At 40.6% G+C, this 15,143-nt stretch overlaps 1 protein-coding gene across 5 annotated transcripts in view; it reads left to right on the top strand.

Annotated features, from left to right (window-relative positions):
- DOCK1 (dedicator of cytokinesis 1) overlaps positions 1–15,143 on the top strand; it is a 1,428,876-nt gene that overhangs the window by 781,403 nt on the left and 632,330 nt on the right. The gene's annotated exons all lie outside the window — the stretch shown is intronic.

Below are 15,143 nucleotides of genomic sequence, written 5' to 3'. Positions count from 1 at the left end.
CTTAAAAGCTTGCCTGATGCTCACCACCATTGCCTCATCTTGGAGTCTCCTTGCTCCTAGTTCTGGCCCTCCATATTCCAGTCTTCTATTTGGCCTCTCGCTCTCTAGAGGCCTTTGTGTGGTGGTTCTTGTTTATTTGATTCTGTTTGGTTTTAGACTTTAGTTTGTGGTTTCCTGTTTCTTTTTTTGTTTGTTTGTCCTTGGCTTGTTTGTTTGCATGGTCTGTCTCTTGTAGGCACTTGTTCTATGTGTGTTGCTGCAGAAGAGAGGACCCTCTGGCTAGCCATCTACTCAGGCAACGTGGGTAAGCTGTGGAGTGGATATACATAATGGCTGCTTGGGAAAATAGTAGATTCTGGGTCTGAGTGCATTCCTGGAACCTGGAAGGGTTCTCTTTGCAATCGACATGGTCATGCAGCCCTGCAAAACATACTGCACTGTTACACTGCAGGACCTAATGAATTCAGAGGCAAACTGCCTGCACACGAATAGCTCAGTTATTAGTATCACATCTCCATCCATTTTTTATACTTGTCATTTACAGTCACAGAGATGCAAATCTTTCCCTGACATCAGCTTTGCAGGATTTAAACAAATGAAAACAAAATACATTTTATTGCACATTGCTATAACCTTTCCAATTGAAGCAAACACTTTTGTTAAAGATAAATGCCAAATGGGGTAAGAGAATTCCAAAATAAAATACAAGCCATCTGCTACCATCCTTTCCAGTTTTGAGATGCAGGATTTATATTACATTTTAAATTACAAACTACAGGAAATGTTGATTTTCACATCTTGCTTAGGTAGAATTTTTAATTTAATTTTTTTAATGATTTTGGCCTAGATGTGTGTGTTTGTAGGTTCATTTATATATATATAGTTATATATAGTTATAGATATATCTTGAATCAACTAAAATTGTGACTTAGATAAATTTACTGATCAAAGATATCTGCAAGTCCAGCAAATAAAAATGATCACATTACATCCTATTTGTATTGGAATGTATATGGTTTTCTACCAGGCAGTGGGAGATTTCAAAAGAATGAGTAAATTATGGAAATCGATCATTAAATATATATTGAAATACAATTCAGAGTATCTTGAAAATCTGATTTTTGGGTCTGCTTTGCATCATGTAATATGTTATCAGTTTTGTTGCAGTATGTTTTACCCTCATTCCTTTTCTGGCATATGTCCTATCCTCAACATCTGGAACTGGTCAAAAAAGATAAAATGATCATGCTGTGACTTAGGGTGTCAGCTTGAGCCCAGTTCAAGAGGCCAAGATCACTTGCCTATGCTTTGTACATTACACCATTTCATCTAAATATACCCCAAACCACTTAAGCAGTGGAAGTTCTTAGAAATCAAGTGGGGAAAATGAATACGGATATATGTGGCAATCTTTCATTTCATTCTTGCATAAGCTTTAATAAGAACATAAGATTTGCCATACTGGGTCAGGCCAAAGGTCCATCAAGCCCAGTATCCTCTTTCCAAAAGTGGCCAAGCCATGTCACACGTATCTGGCAGGATCCCAAGGAGTAGATATATTCTTAGCTGCTTAGCCCAATAATAAGCAATGGGTTTCTGAAGCTCTGCCTTAATAATTGCTAATGGACTTCTCCCTCCAAGAACTTGTCCAAACTTTTTTTTAATTGCAGCAGCACTAACCACATCCTTTGGCAATGAATTCCAGAACTTAATTATGCACTGAGTAAAAAATATTTTCTCTTATTAGTTTGAAATGCATTACCTAGTAACTTCATTGTGTGTCTCCCGGTCTTTATACTTTTTGAAAGAGTAAACAATTGATTAATGTTTACTCATTTCATTCCACTCTATCATATCTCCCTTCAGCTGTCTCTTTTCCAAGCTGAAGAGACCTAACCTCTTTAGCCTTTCTTCATAGGGAATTGTTCCATCCCCTTTATCATTTTGGTTGCCCTTCTCTGTATCTTTTCTAATTCTGCTATATCTTTTTTTTAGATGTGGGGACCAGAACTACACACAATACTCATGATAAGACTGAATTATGGAGTGTTACAGGGGCATTATGATATTCTCTTTTTTATTCTCCATTCCTTTCTAATAATCCCTAGCAATTTATTTGCTTTCTTGGCTGCTGCTGCACACTGAGCAGAAGATTTCAACATATTTTCAACTATGGCACCTAGATCCATTTCCTGATTGGAGACTCCTATTGTGGAACCTTGCATTATGTAGCTATAATTTGGGATACTCTTCCCTAAGTGCATCACTTTGCACTTCTCCACATTAAATTTAATTTTCCATTTGCATTCCCAGTTTTGCAGTGTCCTCTTGCAATTTCTCACAATCCTTTTTATGATTTAACAACTTTGAATAATTTTTGTGTCATCGACAAATTTAATTACCTCACTTGTTCCCATTTGCAGGTCATTTATAAATATATTAAAAAGCAGTGGTCCCAGAACAGATCCCTGAGGCACTCCACTATTCTCCTTTTTCAATTGGGAACATTTGCCATTTAGGCCCTGCACTCTGTTTTCTATCTTTTAACCAATTGGCAATCCACAATAGGACACTACCCCCCATCCCATTCCTTTTTAACTTCCTAAAATGTTTCTCATGAGGGTCTTTGTAAAATGCTTTCTGGAAATCCAGATACAATATATGAACTGGCTCACCTTTATCCACATGTTTATCTATGCGCTCAAAAAAATGTAGCAGATTTGTGAGGCAAGACTTCCCTTGGCTAAATCCATGTTGGTGTTGTCCCTTGAAACTAGGCTTATCTATATGTTCAGCTGTTTTGTTCTTTATAGTTTCTACCATTTTGCCTGGCACAGATGTCAGACTCACTGGTCTATAGTTTCCTGGATCACCCCTTGATCATTTTTAAAAATTGGCGTTACATTGGCAGCCCTCCAGTCTTCAGCTACCATAGATGAAGTTACTGATAGTTCACAAATTTCCAATAGGTCCATAATTTCATTTCTCATCTTTTTCATCACTCTGGGATGTATACGATCTAGTCCAGGTGATTTGTTATTCTTCAGTTTTTCAATTTGCCCTAGTACATCTTCCAGGTTCACTGTGATTTGTTCCAGCCCTTCTGACTCATCATCTTTGAATATCATTTCTACATCTTCCTCAGTGAATACTGAAGCAAAGAATTAATTTAGTGTCTCTGCTATGGCTTTGTCATCCCTAAGTGCCCCTTTTTACCCCTTCATCATCTAATGGTCTAACTGACTCCCTCGCAAGGCTTTTTACCTCAAATGTACCTGAAAAAGTTTTTATTATGAGTTTTTGCTTCCATGGCAAGCTTTTTTTCAAATTTCTCGTTGCCTTTCTTATCAGTGCTTTGCATCTGAATTGCCAATGTCTATGCTGTTTCCTGTTTTCTTCATTCGGATCCCTTTTCCATTTCTTGAAAGATCTTCTTTTAGATATAGCCTCTCTCACCTCACCTTTTAACCATGTCGCTAGTTGTTTAACCTTTCTTCTACCTTATCTAACATGTGGAATACATCTGGACTGAGCTTCCAAGATGGTATTTTTAAACAACGTCCGTACCTGAGCTAAAATTATACTTTACAGTTGCTCCTTTCAGTTTTTTCCTTACAACTTTCCTCATTTTAGCATTATCATCTTTTTGAAAGTTAAATGCTGTCATATTAGATTTCTTTTTTGCGCTGCTTCTAGTTATTAAGTCAAATTCGATAATGTTATGATCACTATTGCCAAGTGGCTCTAACACTGTTACCTCTTGCACCAAATCCTGTCTTCCATTAAGGACTAGGCCTAAAATAGTTTCCCCTCTTATTGGTTCTTTACCATCTGCTCCATGAAGCAGTCATTTTATTTCATCCAGGAAATTTACTTTTCTAAAATATCCTGATGTAACATTCACCTGGTCAACATTGGGATTGCCCATTATTACAGTACTGCTGATTTTGTTAGCTTCCCTAATTTCTTTCAGCATTTCATTGTCTGTCAGTTCATTCTGGCCAGATGGATGGTAATAAACCCCTACCACTAAGTTATTCCTTTTTTTTGTCTGGAATTTCTATCCATAAAGATTGAACATTGCATTTTGTTTCCTGCAGAACTTTTATCCTGTTTGACTCAGTGCTTTCTTAATCAAATAGCGCCACCCTCCGCCAATTTGATCCATCCTATCATTTCAATATAAATTGTACCATGTTATCACAGTGTCCCTTTGGTTATCCTCCTTCCACCAGGTCTCTGAGATGTCAATTATATCTATTTCTTCATCCAATACACTCTATGCACTCTAACTCTCCCATCTTATTTTTTAGACTTCTAGCATTTGTATACACACATTTCTAAGTAGGTTTTTTTCTTTGTATTAACAACCTGCTCATCAGTTGAAAGGCGTACTTTGGAATCCTTCTGTACTTTACTTAAAGATTTTTACTTAGGATTTTTGTTTCCTTGTATGGGTTGTGAGTGATCTTGTGATAAATAGGGCGCCTTATCAAAAACACTTTATACATAAAATGGAAATAACGACAGCTAATATTGTAGTAGTAATAGCAACTCTTCACAGATATATGCAGGTAAAACACCTGGTTCCCGGCACGCCAACATGGATGTGCTGATTTTTTATTTATTTATTTATTTAATTTTATATACCGACAGCCGTTTGCACATCGTGCCGGTTTACAGATAACTTACAAACCAAAAAATATATATATTTTATAACATGCGCACCCAATTTTATATCAGCCCACGCAAGGGGGGGGGGATTTTATTTAGAAGTGTGCAGTGACGCGATCGTTCCTTCCCCAGTTCCCTCCCAGTCATCCCCAATAAAGGAGCGGACTGGGAGGAAGCTTCCTTAACGCCCCTACCTACCCTGCCTCCCTTTTCCCCTCTCTGCCCTGATCCCTACCCCCCCCCCCCCACCAACTAACCTAATGTCTTTTATTTTGGAACTTACCTGCTCTCCCAAGCAGCCAACCGGCTTGTGCTTCAGCGGTTTAGCTGTCCCGGCCAGCTCCAGCCCAGCCCCCGCCCCGGGGCACCCCTTTTTACAAACCTGATTCTTCTGCATGTACCAGGAGACATGCGTGTGGCCAGGCTGTTTTGAAAATGCGCTTGGTGCATGTGTGGCTCAGCCATGCGTGTCTCTCCCGGTATTGGCGTGCGCTGGGGAATTAAAATTAGGCCAATAATTGTTCATATTTATAAATATACATATATGAAACAAACATCTGACATCTCAGAACAATATGATGTAGATAGACACAGTTTCAGAACTCTGAGAGATTAAGGAAAACTTCTGTAAACTGAACTTCAGCTTTTTAAATTTTGGTATTAATGTTAACATTGGATGATGCAGCCGCAGTACAAGCATGGACTGTCTTTATGAATTAAACCACTACATATGCCAAAGATCAGGAATAGAGGTGAACAGCTCTTGGTTTCACTCTCATAAATCAATCCGGTTGTTCATGAAATGAAGAGCTGATAATGCAAAACTCCCCTATCGCAGCTCCAGCCTAAACTATCAGTTCCTACCAACAGAGATAAATTTGTTTATTTTTATTGTTTTTTTTGTCCCTGGCAGTTTTCTTCTGGTCCTTTCTACTTTGTTTCTATTAGAAACTGTCCTGGAATTTGGCGCCATGAGCCTTCATTCGCAGCTACACAGAGATATTTTCCAATATTTTATATCTCTGAAAGGAATAGATAATTTTTCATACATTCAAATGTATATTAGAAAATATAACTAAAAATTACCAAATATTGTTTTACAGCTTCCAATTGTATTAGGTACTATCAGCCTAATTAAAAGGAACTTCAGAGTGCACCTTAACATGTTGCCTGTACATATTATACCTTAGGAACTTCAGAAGGGAGGCACTTTTTGGCAGAATGCAAGTTCTGAGGCAAGCACTAGCAGTAAATGTTTGAGAGATTGAGACTGTATTCAATATACCCTGGAGCTTATGAGCTAAGTTAATTCTTGCCCGTGTGCACAAAACAAACCCATACACCATACATAAAAGGATATTCAGGCTCTGGTGTCACCACAGTAACAGCAACCCTTCACTACTAGGCACTCTGACATAATGCAAAACCCTGCTAGAAAGACATTCAGAACCAACATAGCAAAGTTGCCATATCATAATTGCACTAATTCCCAGGATTCAAGTAGGAACCACTCTATGAAAAATAGTACAGCTAGCAATTCAACATCAATACAGATTTAGATGCATTGCCTTAGATTTCTACACAGAAAATACATTATAGCAGAATTTCTCACCTTGGTCACACTAACAAAGAGACAGAGCCTCACCAAATGCGGAATAAAGGAACGAAAATTAGAAGATAGAAGCGTGGCTTCTAGAGAAAAAGTTAGTTTTGCTAGCTAGAGGGGCAGACAGAGTGCAAGGAACAGTGGCATAACACTGTGTTCTGACAACTTCTGGGAATGTTCAGTGCACAACTATTACAAAGTCTGCATCTTTGGCTAATAACACTTTAATGTATTCCATTTTAAAATTAAATTACTCAGAGAGATTTATACTGCATTATTTTAATATAAATTGTGTACATTTTAACTATGCTGTTTGAAGAATTTTAAATTTTCTACCATGATTAACATATTTTGCACAGTACAAGAGGCAAACACATGAGATGTATGTTCCCAAAACGTTTACATATTCCAATAACTAACTTGAAATAAATTATTTTTTCCTACTTTTGTCTGAATATTTTTCAAATTGCTTTGGTTCCATTGTTTTTTATTTTATTTATTTTTACTTTGTCTTCCCATCTCCAAATTTCTAGTTCCTTGCCCTGTCTTCTCAATCCCATCTCCCAGAGTACAGCTAGCTGTCCCCCTCCCCAAACCCCTTCTCCTGCCAGTCCCCATTCTTCCTGCCCTGGCTCTCCCCACACAGAATCCCTCACTTCAGTCACAAATGCAGAACACAGACAGACCCTCACCAAATATAGAATAAAGACACCAGAAAGTATAAATATAACATGGGGAATAATGCAACTGGAAACCATAAAGTAGGCCTTGTATGTAGTGCAACAATGGAAAAACAGAAACATTACCGTTTATCATAAAAACAAAATCAAGAAATGTAAAAAATCATAATAGTGAACCAGACTACTAAAAGAATATTTCAAAACAAACGACAAATTGCATAACATCTACTAATTAAAAATAAAGGGTAAAAATAACCTTTAAACTAAAAATTTCACAAAACCAAAAAATAATTCAGAGAAGCAGATGTATCAAATGATATGCAGTATTTAAAATTAATAAGCATAAAGAAATTTCCAGCACTCCTTACCTGCAAACTTTTGATTTCCAAGCAACTTGAAATTGTTGTGGGTTAGTGAGGAGGAGAAGAGGTGGCACACAAACTTTCTCCTCTCTCTCATATATAAACAAATATACATATATATATTAGGGGTTTTGCTCACCAACTCCTCCAATAGGGCAGTTTGCAGAAAGGGTGTAAGAGTGTTATGTATGTGTTATGGAAGGAGGGAGTGAAGGGATGTGTGAATTTATGGCTGGGGGCACTTTTCTCCTTGCACATTCAACTTTCCCGATTTCCTCACCCTATATGGAGATAGGAACAAAGTCATAGTGGCATTGTGTTTGTGTGTATATATGTGGGGGGAGTTTGTCAGCGGTGGTTATAGGGTGTGTGTGTGAGTGTAGAGGGGTTGGCAGTGAATGGTGCATGTGGAGGGGGGAGGGGTTGTGGTGTGTGTGTGTGTAGGAAAGAAATTGGTAGCAGTGGTGTTTGTGTGGGGAGGGGGACTTGTTGCAGTGGTGTGTGTCTGGGAAGGTTTAGCAGTGGTGGGGTGTGGGTTGGGGGTTTTGTGGAGTGTGCATTTATTGGGAAAGGTTGGTGTTGGAATGAGAGTGGGCGTGGTTGTTGTTCGTGAGATGTGTGCAGAGGTTGGGGGTGATATGGTGTGTAAGTAAAGTTATATGCATGTGTGGAGGAGCTTTGGTGTGTGTGGGATGTGTGTATGATGGGAAGGGATGGTAATAGGGGGAGATGGTGATGTCTGTTGATATTGGTATCTGTGGATTGTCAGTTTGTGTCTGCACTCCCTTTCCACCTCCCTTACCAGTCATGTCTTCCTCCTCACCTCTGAATCGTAATGGTAGTGATCCCTTGTTCTGTGGTGTGGTTGATGCGACTACACCACAGAACAAGGGATCACTACCAGCGACCACACCACAGAACAAGGGATCACTACCAGCTCCTGACCAGCCCTATCCCAGGGCGGACGTGCCCTGGGATAGGGCTGGTCAGGAGCTTCACCTGTACCAAACCCTTTCCCTTCAGGTTGAGCCCTTGGGTTCTGGAGGCCAGCAGGATTTAGGTGATTGTCCCACAGATCAAGGAATGAGAGAATCCGGGGTCAAGCTGAGGTCTGGGCAGCCAGCAGACAGAGAAATACCAGGGACAGGCCGGAGATTAGGGCAGGCAGTAGGCGACATGAACTAGATCCAGACAGTGGTCTGTAGCAGGTGGCAGACAGAAGAGTAGCTCAGGTTCAGGCAGAGGTCAATACCAGAAGTCAGTCCAAGGCTAGTGCAGGAGCGAGACAGGAGAGGAAGGCAGAGCAGGCTGGATGAGGTAGCTAGACGATGGAGGCTGGATAGAGGAACTCACGGTAACAGACTCCACCAGACAGGGGGGACCGTTGCTGAGGCACTGCCTAGAAGCCTGGCTGGGGTTTAAATACCCACTGTGCTGATGTCGTCAGGCTGCTCCAGGTGTAGGCTTCCTGCCATGGAGCTTTTTTAGTTATGTGCGTGCTCGCCTAGGGTGCTGGCATCGAGAAGAGCAGTATGGTGGCATCCATACCATCAAAAGAGTTGGGTGGAAGCTGGTGGCATTCCTGCCACATCAGGAGACCGCCAGGCTGCTGAGGGTAAGTGCTGCCAGTTGCAGGACAGCCCTGTGACTGGCAAACTTTACACCAATCTGGCATTCATTACTGACCTTTCTCCCTCCCAATCCAACTGCTCTCTTCTTCTTCTTTCTCACTCCACCACCTTGGACTGCTTCCTTTGGCCAGCGAGACACGGGAAATCCCCACTAGCCTTTCCTAGGGCAGCCCCGCAGCCCATCATGCTCCACTCCTCTCTCTCCTACATCCCCCTTCCCTTAGCTGCTTATGTGGCCAGAGAAATCCTGTGAGCTCTGCCACTGCTGCTTATTTTAACACTTGTGCTGATAAAGCATGGAGAACCCCTCCAGTCTTGCCGCTTTCACCACTCTGTTTCTCTTCCCTATCTGACTTTGGGATGTGGCTCAGTTGTCCCCCCCCCCCCCCTCTTTTCTTGATGTCTACAGTGGTAGCCCCGCTCCCAGCAGCTCTAGGTAAACGTCACTGCGCACATTGCGCAGACTTACGGTTTGTGGGCCGAGGGTTATGAAAGGGGAGGGGGGTGAATGACAGAGGGATGTGTAAAGGAAGGAAAGGGGGTGTGAATGAGGAGAAAGGAGGGGAGCGAATGAGAGGAATGTGCTGACCATCTCAAAACTGTCGCACAAGATGGAGCAAATCTTTGGCTGGAAGCCCAGCAAGAAGAAACTGTCCAAGTGCCAAAGAAATTGCCATATTGTCACCTCAGTGCCTGCATTTGTGGTATGATATGCCCTTTTTATACTCCCTGTGTTGTCAAATGAGGTGTATTTCACAGAGCACTTACCTAACTGTAGGAAATCATTCAGTCTTCCTAGGAAGTGGATCCTGCCACAGGGCTTGCTGATGCTGCTAGGTCGTGTGCTGCTTTGGCCTCGAAGGCCATCCTGACAGGCCTGCATTTGAAGCCTATTATCATGTCATCTCTGAAGGTGTGCAGGCCTCATCTTGTATCCTTAGTACATCTGTGGCCTGCAAGCCTTATTGACAAGGCCCAGGGGACCAAGCTGGTAGGCCTATCTCTGTACCCATCCTCCAACAAGGCCAGAGGGTCCCCCCCATGGCTGGGATTCCACTTGATGTACTGGAAAGGGTGCTGAAATTCCCAATTGCACCAAGTCTGAGGGCCCTTCCCCCAGGGACCTAGCCCCATTTCCCCACTGCCCACCTATACATTGATATCTTGATCACCCATCTTGGGCAGGGCAGAAGATGCCTACCTAGGACTTGCAAACCAGCCTTATCTTATCTCCTATGCTGTCGCTGCTAACCTCTTCTGTCATACCTTCCATACTTAAAGGCACATGGGCTGTAGAATCAATGAACTTCCTCATAGGTTCCCCTGACACCACTAGAGCCACATTACATGGTAGTGGTGTAGCCATGTTTCATGCTTTTGCCCTGTGTGCTGTGCAAGTTTTTTTTTTGTTTTAGGAAGCAACATGGGGGGGGTGGGATGTGTATTGGCCTGTGGGCACACCTGTGGTGCTCCAACTGGAAACCAGGAGCTCTGAAAACAACAACCGAAGCAAAGGTCCTTCCTATCTCAAAATGCTAGTGAGTCTGGCACAGATGCCATGTTACAAGCGATGTCCATGTTTCCACTGTGACACCGTGCTTTCAACCGCTGATATTTTTATTTGAAATATTCATTTTCAGCTAGTCTAAAATATTCATGTCGCCTCAGTGCAAATATATTTTTAGACCGAATATTTTAGGGCGAGGATGCACATTTGTATTTAATATGGTGCATTCTTTCTGAAACCTTTTTTTTTTCTTTTACATTGTAACTCAGATTGATGTCTTGTAGTTAGAAACATAAGGAAGTTCTGTCAAAATCATTATAAATGCTGTACAGGCACAGATATGGCAGAATAATAGTTTTGATTCTAATCTAATGTGCACTGACCAGTGGAGAGTACTTGAGCATAATGTTCCCTCAAATGCAGTGAGAAACCTGCTAGGAGAAATGTTTTTATGCTTCCAGGTTCTCCAACTACATGCATATGAAGTGATTTCTGTGCCCGTTTCAGGCATATTTTGTAGTTTTGCCTTAAACTAGATTGATGATTATAGCAATCGGATATGACTTGAAATGCACACTAATACATTTTACTAGTGCTAACTGAATGCTGGAGTACTGTAAATACATTTCTTAGAAAACCCTTGCTACTATATACTAAATAGGATGCACAGCACTATTCTGTCTTAAAGCAAAGATGAAATGATTTTGTATTATGTTGATTGTCCCTATTCATAATGCATAGAGAAAATACACACACACATATATCTATTTTAGAGCAATATAATATGTACAACTTCCACAATGGGCACCATGTCTCTGCAATACCCATTGGGTCAAAAATCAAACAGGTTGTGCACACTCAATGCTTATGGCTATAGATCTCTTAAAATATCAAAGTGCTTCTTCCTTGGCTCTTATGGCACTACATTGGATTGTATAATCTTGGCATTCTTTTTTTTTTTATCTGATATTCTTTGATCCTTATGCCTTTGTGTGTGTTGGGGAAGGGGAGAAAAATTTCCTCCTGCTCTATTGGACTTCCAGTTCAGTCAGAACTATGGGTGGGATCTGGTGCCATGAAACTGTACAGTTTTTTTGTGGTTTTTTTTTGGGGGGGGGGGTTCTACAATTTTCCACTGGAGCAAGCCCAATTAAGCCTAATCATTTGACAGATTTCTAAACTACTTTCTGCTGATGCGGCACAGTAAGGAACTTTACAAATACCATCTTTTCAATCGTTTTGTCATTTTGAACTCTTGTGGGTTGGCATTTTTTTCAGTTCTCTTGTTTATCCCTCCCTGTGTGACCAGGATCGGGTTCATACACTGCAGTCTTCCAATACTCAGACTTTAACCTCAGGCTCCTTGGGGCTAGACACATTGTACAGAATAATGAGAGTTTCATATAAAATAATAAGTGTTAATACTGAGGTAGCTTTTCAAAGAGCTGCTGAGTGGCAAATTAAACCAGTTAATTTTAATTAGATAACTTTGTGCAGATATTTCGCCACAGCTAACCAGCAAAAGTTGTGACTGTATATCCAGTTAAATCTAACCATAAAATGTGTGGATAGATTTAAGATAGCCATTTGGGGGAAAAATTTAGATAGAGTCAAATATCATGCTAACCAGCTAAGTCCTGGATTTATCAAAATGCGGTAAGTATTGCGTGCGATAACAAAAGGGGCGTGGTTTATGCAAATATACAGTTTATCGCAATTTGCGCTAATTACCTATGCGAAGTGCTAAGTTAGTGCAAAATACGATAACATTTTCAGATTGTGGGATAGGTGCAGACCTGTTGTATTTCCTGCATTCAACCACTGGGGGACGAGAGAGAGAGCTTCAATTCACCTAAAATAGGCCTTATGGGAGACATCGCGAAAGGCGATAAAACCTTACTGCACGGTCAAGGCAGTTATCGCACAGCCTAACGCAATTCAAAAAGGTGTTCTTAAAATCGGCGTTACGGCTGTGCGATAGCTCTTCGCAGACAGGCAAACCCAGCCCACTCCCCTCCCCTAACTCCTCCTATTTTTCAAATTTGCATCGCACCATACGATATGGTGCTATTGCATGCGTTAAACACGTTTTCGCATGCAGTAAGCCCATAACGCATGCGAAAATGCCTTACCGCATTTTGATAAATGACCCTGTAAATATGAAAATACCAAGATGACCCCTTTTTTTGTCTGGCTAAATCATCAGCAATTTTGAGTGGGCAAAGTTTAGCCAGTCTAGGTAGTGTAGAGGTGAAATTTTTAACTGGGTAAATTTATGCATTTCAATGCCAATTTTAACCACATAAACCTTTCAACATTAGTTCCATACATTATAATTTACTTACTTGAAATGTGCATGCTGTAATCCACCATTACAGGGGAATAGAAATTGTTTTAAATAAATAAATATGCTACAAAGGGAATGCAACGGCTCCCCTTTGAGGAGAAAGGCTAGAGGTTAGGGCTGTTCAGCTTGGAGAAGAGACAGCTAAGGTGGGATATAAGTCTATAAAATTATGAGTGGATTAGAGCAGCTAATTTTAAATCAGTTATTTACTCTTTAAAATGCAAAGTCTAGGGGACACACCATAAAGTTAGTAAGTAGCACATCAAAAAGAAATCAGAGAAAATCCTTTTTCACTCAACGCACCTTCAAGCTCTGGAATTCATTGCCAGTCAAGGCACTTATTGTAACCGAGTTTAAAAAAGATTTGACCAAGTTTTTGGAGAAGTCCATAAACTGTTATTAACCAAGTAGACATTAAGGTGAATTTTAAAAGCCCAAAGAATGCCAAAACTGGGAGCTGCGCACCCATCGAATTTTAAAAGCCACCCAGATATGTGTATCCCACTCATGCATGTCTGATTTGATTTCAAAAAGGGGCATGATGGGCCTGATCAGGGTGAGGCCATTTCTGGGTGTGGCTAAGAGCAGCACTCTTAAATACTTATGCTCCCTGGTCTGTTGCCGCGTAACTTTACTTTTGCTATGGGGGAGATGTAAATTAAAAAAAATAAATTAGCCATTTCTGTCAAATTTAAAGGGTCTAGGGTAACTGGGGGGAGTGCAGACAAATTAGGATCTAACTCTTAACTGGGTAAACTGATGGACAAACTGGAGAAACTGGCAATGGCATGGACGCATGCCTTTTATAAAATACTCTGGCTTATCCGGTAGAATCAGGATTTGTGTGCTTGGGCATTCACCCACATTAAATTGGGCTCACATACAAGCGCTGTCAGGCTAGTTAACGTTTTTGAATATGTGTGCTCAAGTTATAAAATGGCCGGGTATCTGGGTACGCACAGACAGCAAAGTGTGCCTTTATACTAGTAAACATATCCCTTAAGTTACATAATTTCAATCACATTTTATTTCCCTTAACAATTTTTCCTTAACAACTTTTTACACATATGGAATTTTACTTGTTGTCCCCTAAACATGTTCTTCACACAAGTTTTCTTTTATTGCATCATAAAAAACCTTTTGTTTCATGTCTTTTCCCTATATGCATCACCTTGCGCTTATCCACATTAAATTTCATCTGCCAATTGGATGCCCAATTTTCCAGTCTCACAAGATCTTCCTGCAATTTATCACAATCTGCTTGTGATTTAACTACTCTGAACAATTTTGTGTCATCTGCAAATTTGATTTTCTCACTCGTCGTATTTCTTTCCAGATCATTTATAAATATATTGAAAAGTAAGGCTCCCAATACAGATCCCTGAGGCACTCCACTGTCCACTCCCTTCCACTGAGAAAATTGTCCATTTAATCCTACTCTCTGTTTCCTGTCTTTTAGCCAGTTTGCAATCCACGAAAGGACATCGCCACCTATCCCATGACTTTTTACTTTTCCTAGAAGCCTCTCATGAGGAACTTTGTCAAAGGCCTTCTGAAAATCCAAGTATACTACATCTACCGGTTCACCTTTATCCACATGTTTATTAACTCCTTCAAAACAGTGAAGCAGATTTGTGAGGCAAGACTTGCCTTGGGTAAAGCCATGACTTTGTTTCATTAAACCATGTCTTTCTATATGTTCTGTGATTTTGATGTTTAGAACACTTTCCACTATTTTCCCTGGCACTGAAGTCAGGCTAACTGGTCTGTAGTTTCCCGGATCGCCCCTGGAGCCCTTTTTAAATATTGGGGTTACATTTGCTATCCTCCAGTCTTCAGGTAATGGATGATTTTAATGATAGGTTACAAATTTTTACTAAAAGGTCTGAAATTTCATTTTTTAGTTCCTTCAGAACTCTGGGGTGTATACCATCCGGTCCAGGTGATTTACTACTCTTCAGTTTGTCAATCGGGCCTACCACATCTAGGTTTACCGTGATTTGATTCAGTCCATCTGAATCATTACCCATGAAAACCTTCTCCATTACGGGTACCTCCCCAACATCCTCTTCAGTAAACACCGAAGCAAAGAAATCATTTCATCTTTCCGCGATGGCCTTATCTTCTCTAAGTACCCCTTTAACCCCTCGATCATCTAACGGTCCAACTGACTCCCTCACAGGCTTTCTGCTTTGGATATATTTAAAAAGGTTTTTACTGTGAGTTTTTGCCTCTACAGCCAACTTCTTTTCAAATTCTCTCTTAGCCTGTCTTATCAATATCTTACATTTAACTTGCCAACGTTTATGCTTTATCCTATTTTCTTCTGTTGGTTC

This window comes from Rhinatrema bivittatum, chromosome 7, assembly GCF_901001135.1.
Source record: "Rhinatrema bivittatum chromosome 7, aRhiBiv1.1, whole genome shotgun sequence".
NCBI classification, from domain to species: domain Eukaryota; kingdom Metazoa; phylum Chordata; class Amphibia; order Gymnophiona; family Rhinatrematidae; genus Rhinatrema; species Rhinatrema bivittatum.
The sequence above is the reverse complement of the archived record's forward strand: the minus strand, read 5'-3'. Positions and strand labels throughout refer to the sequence as shown.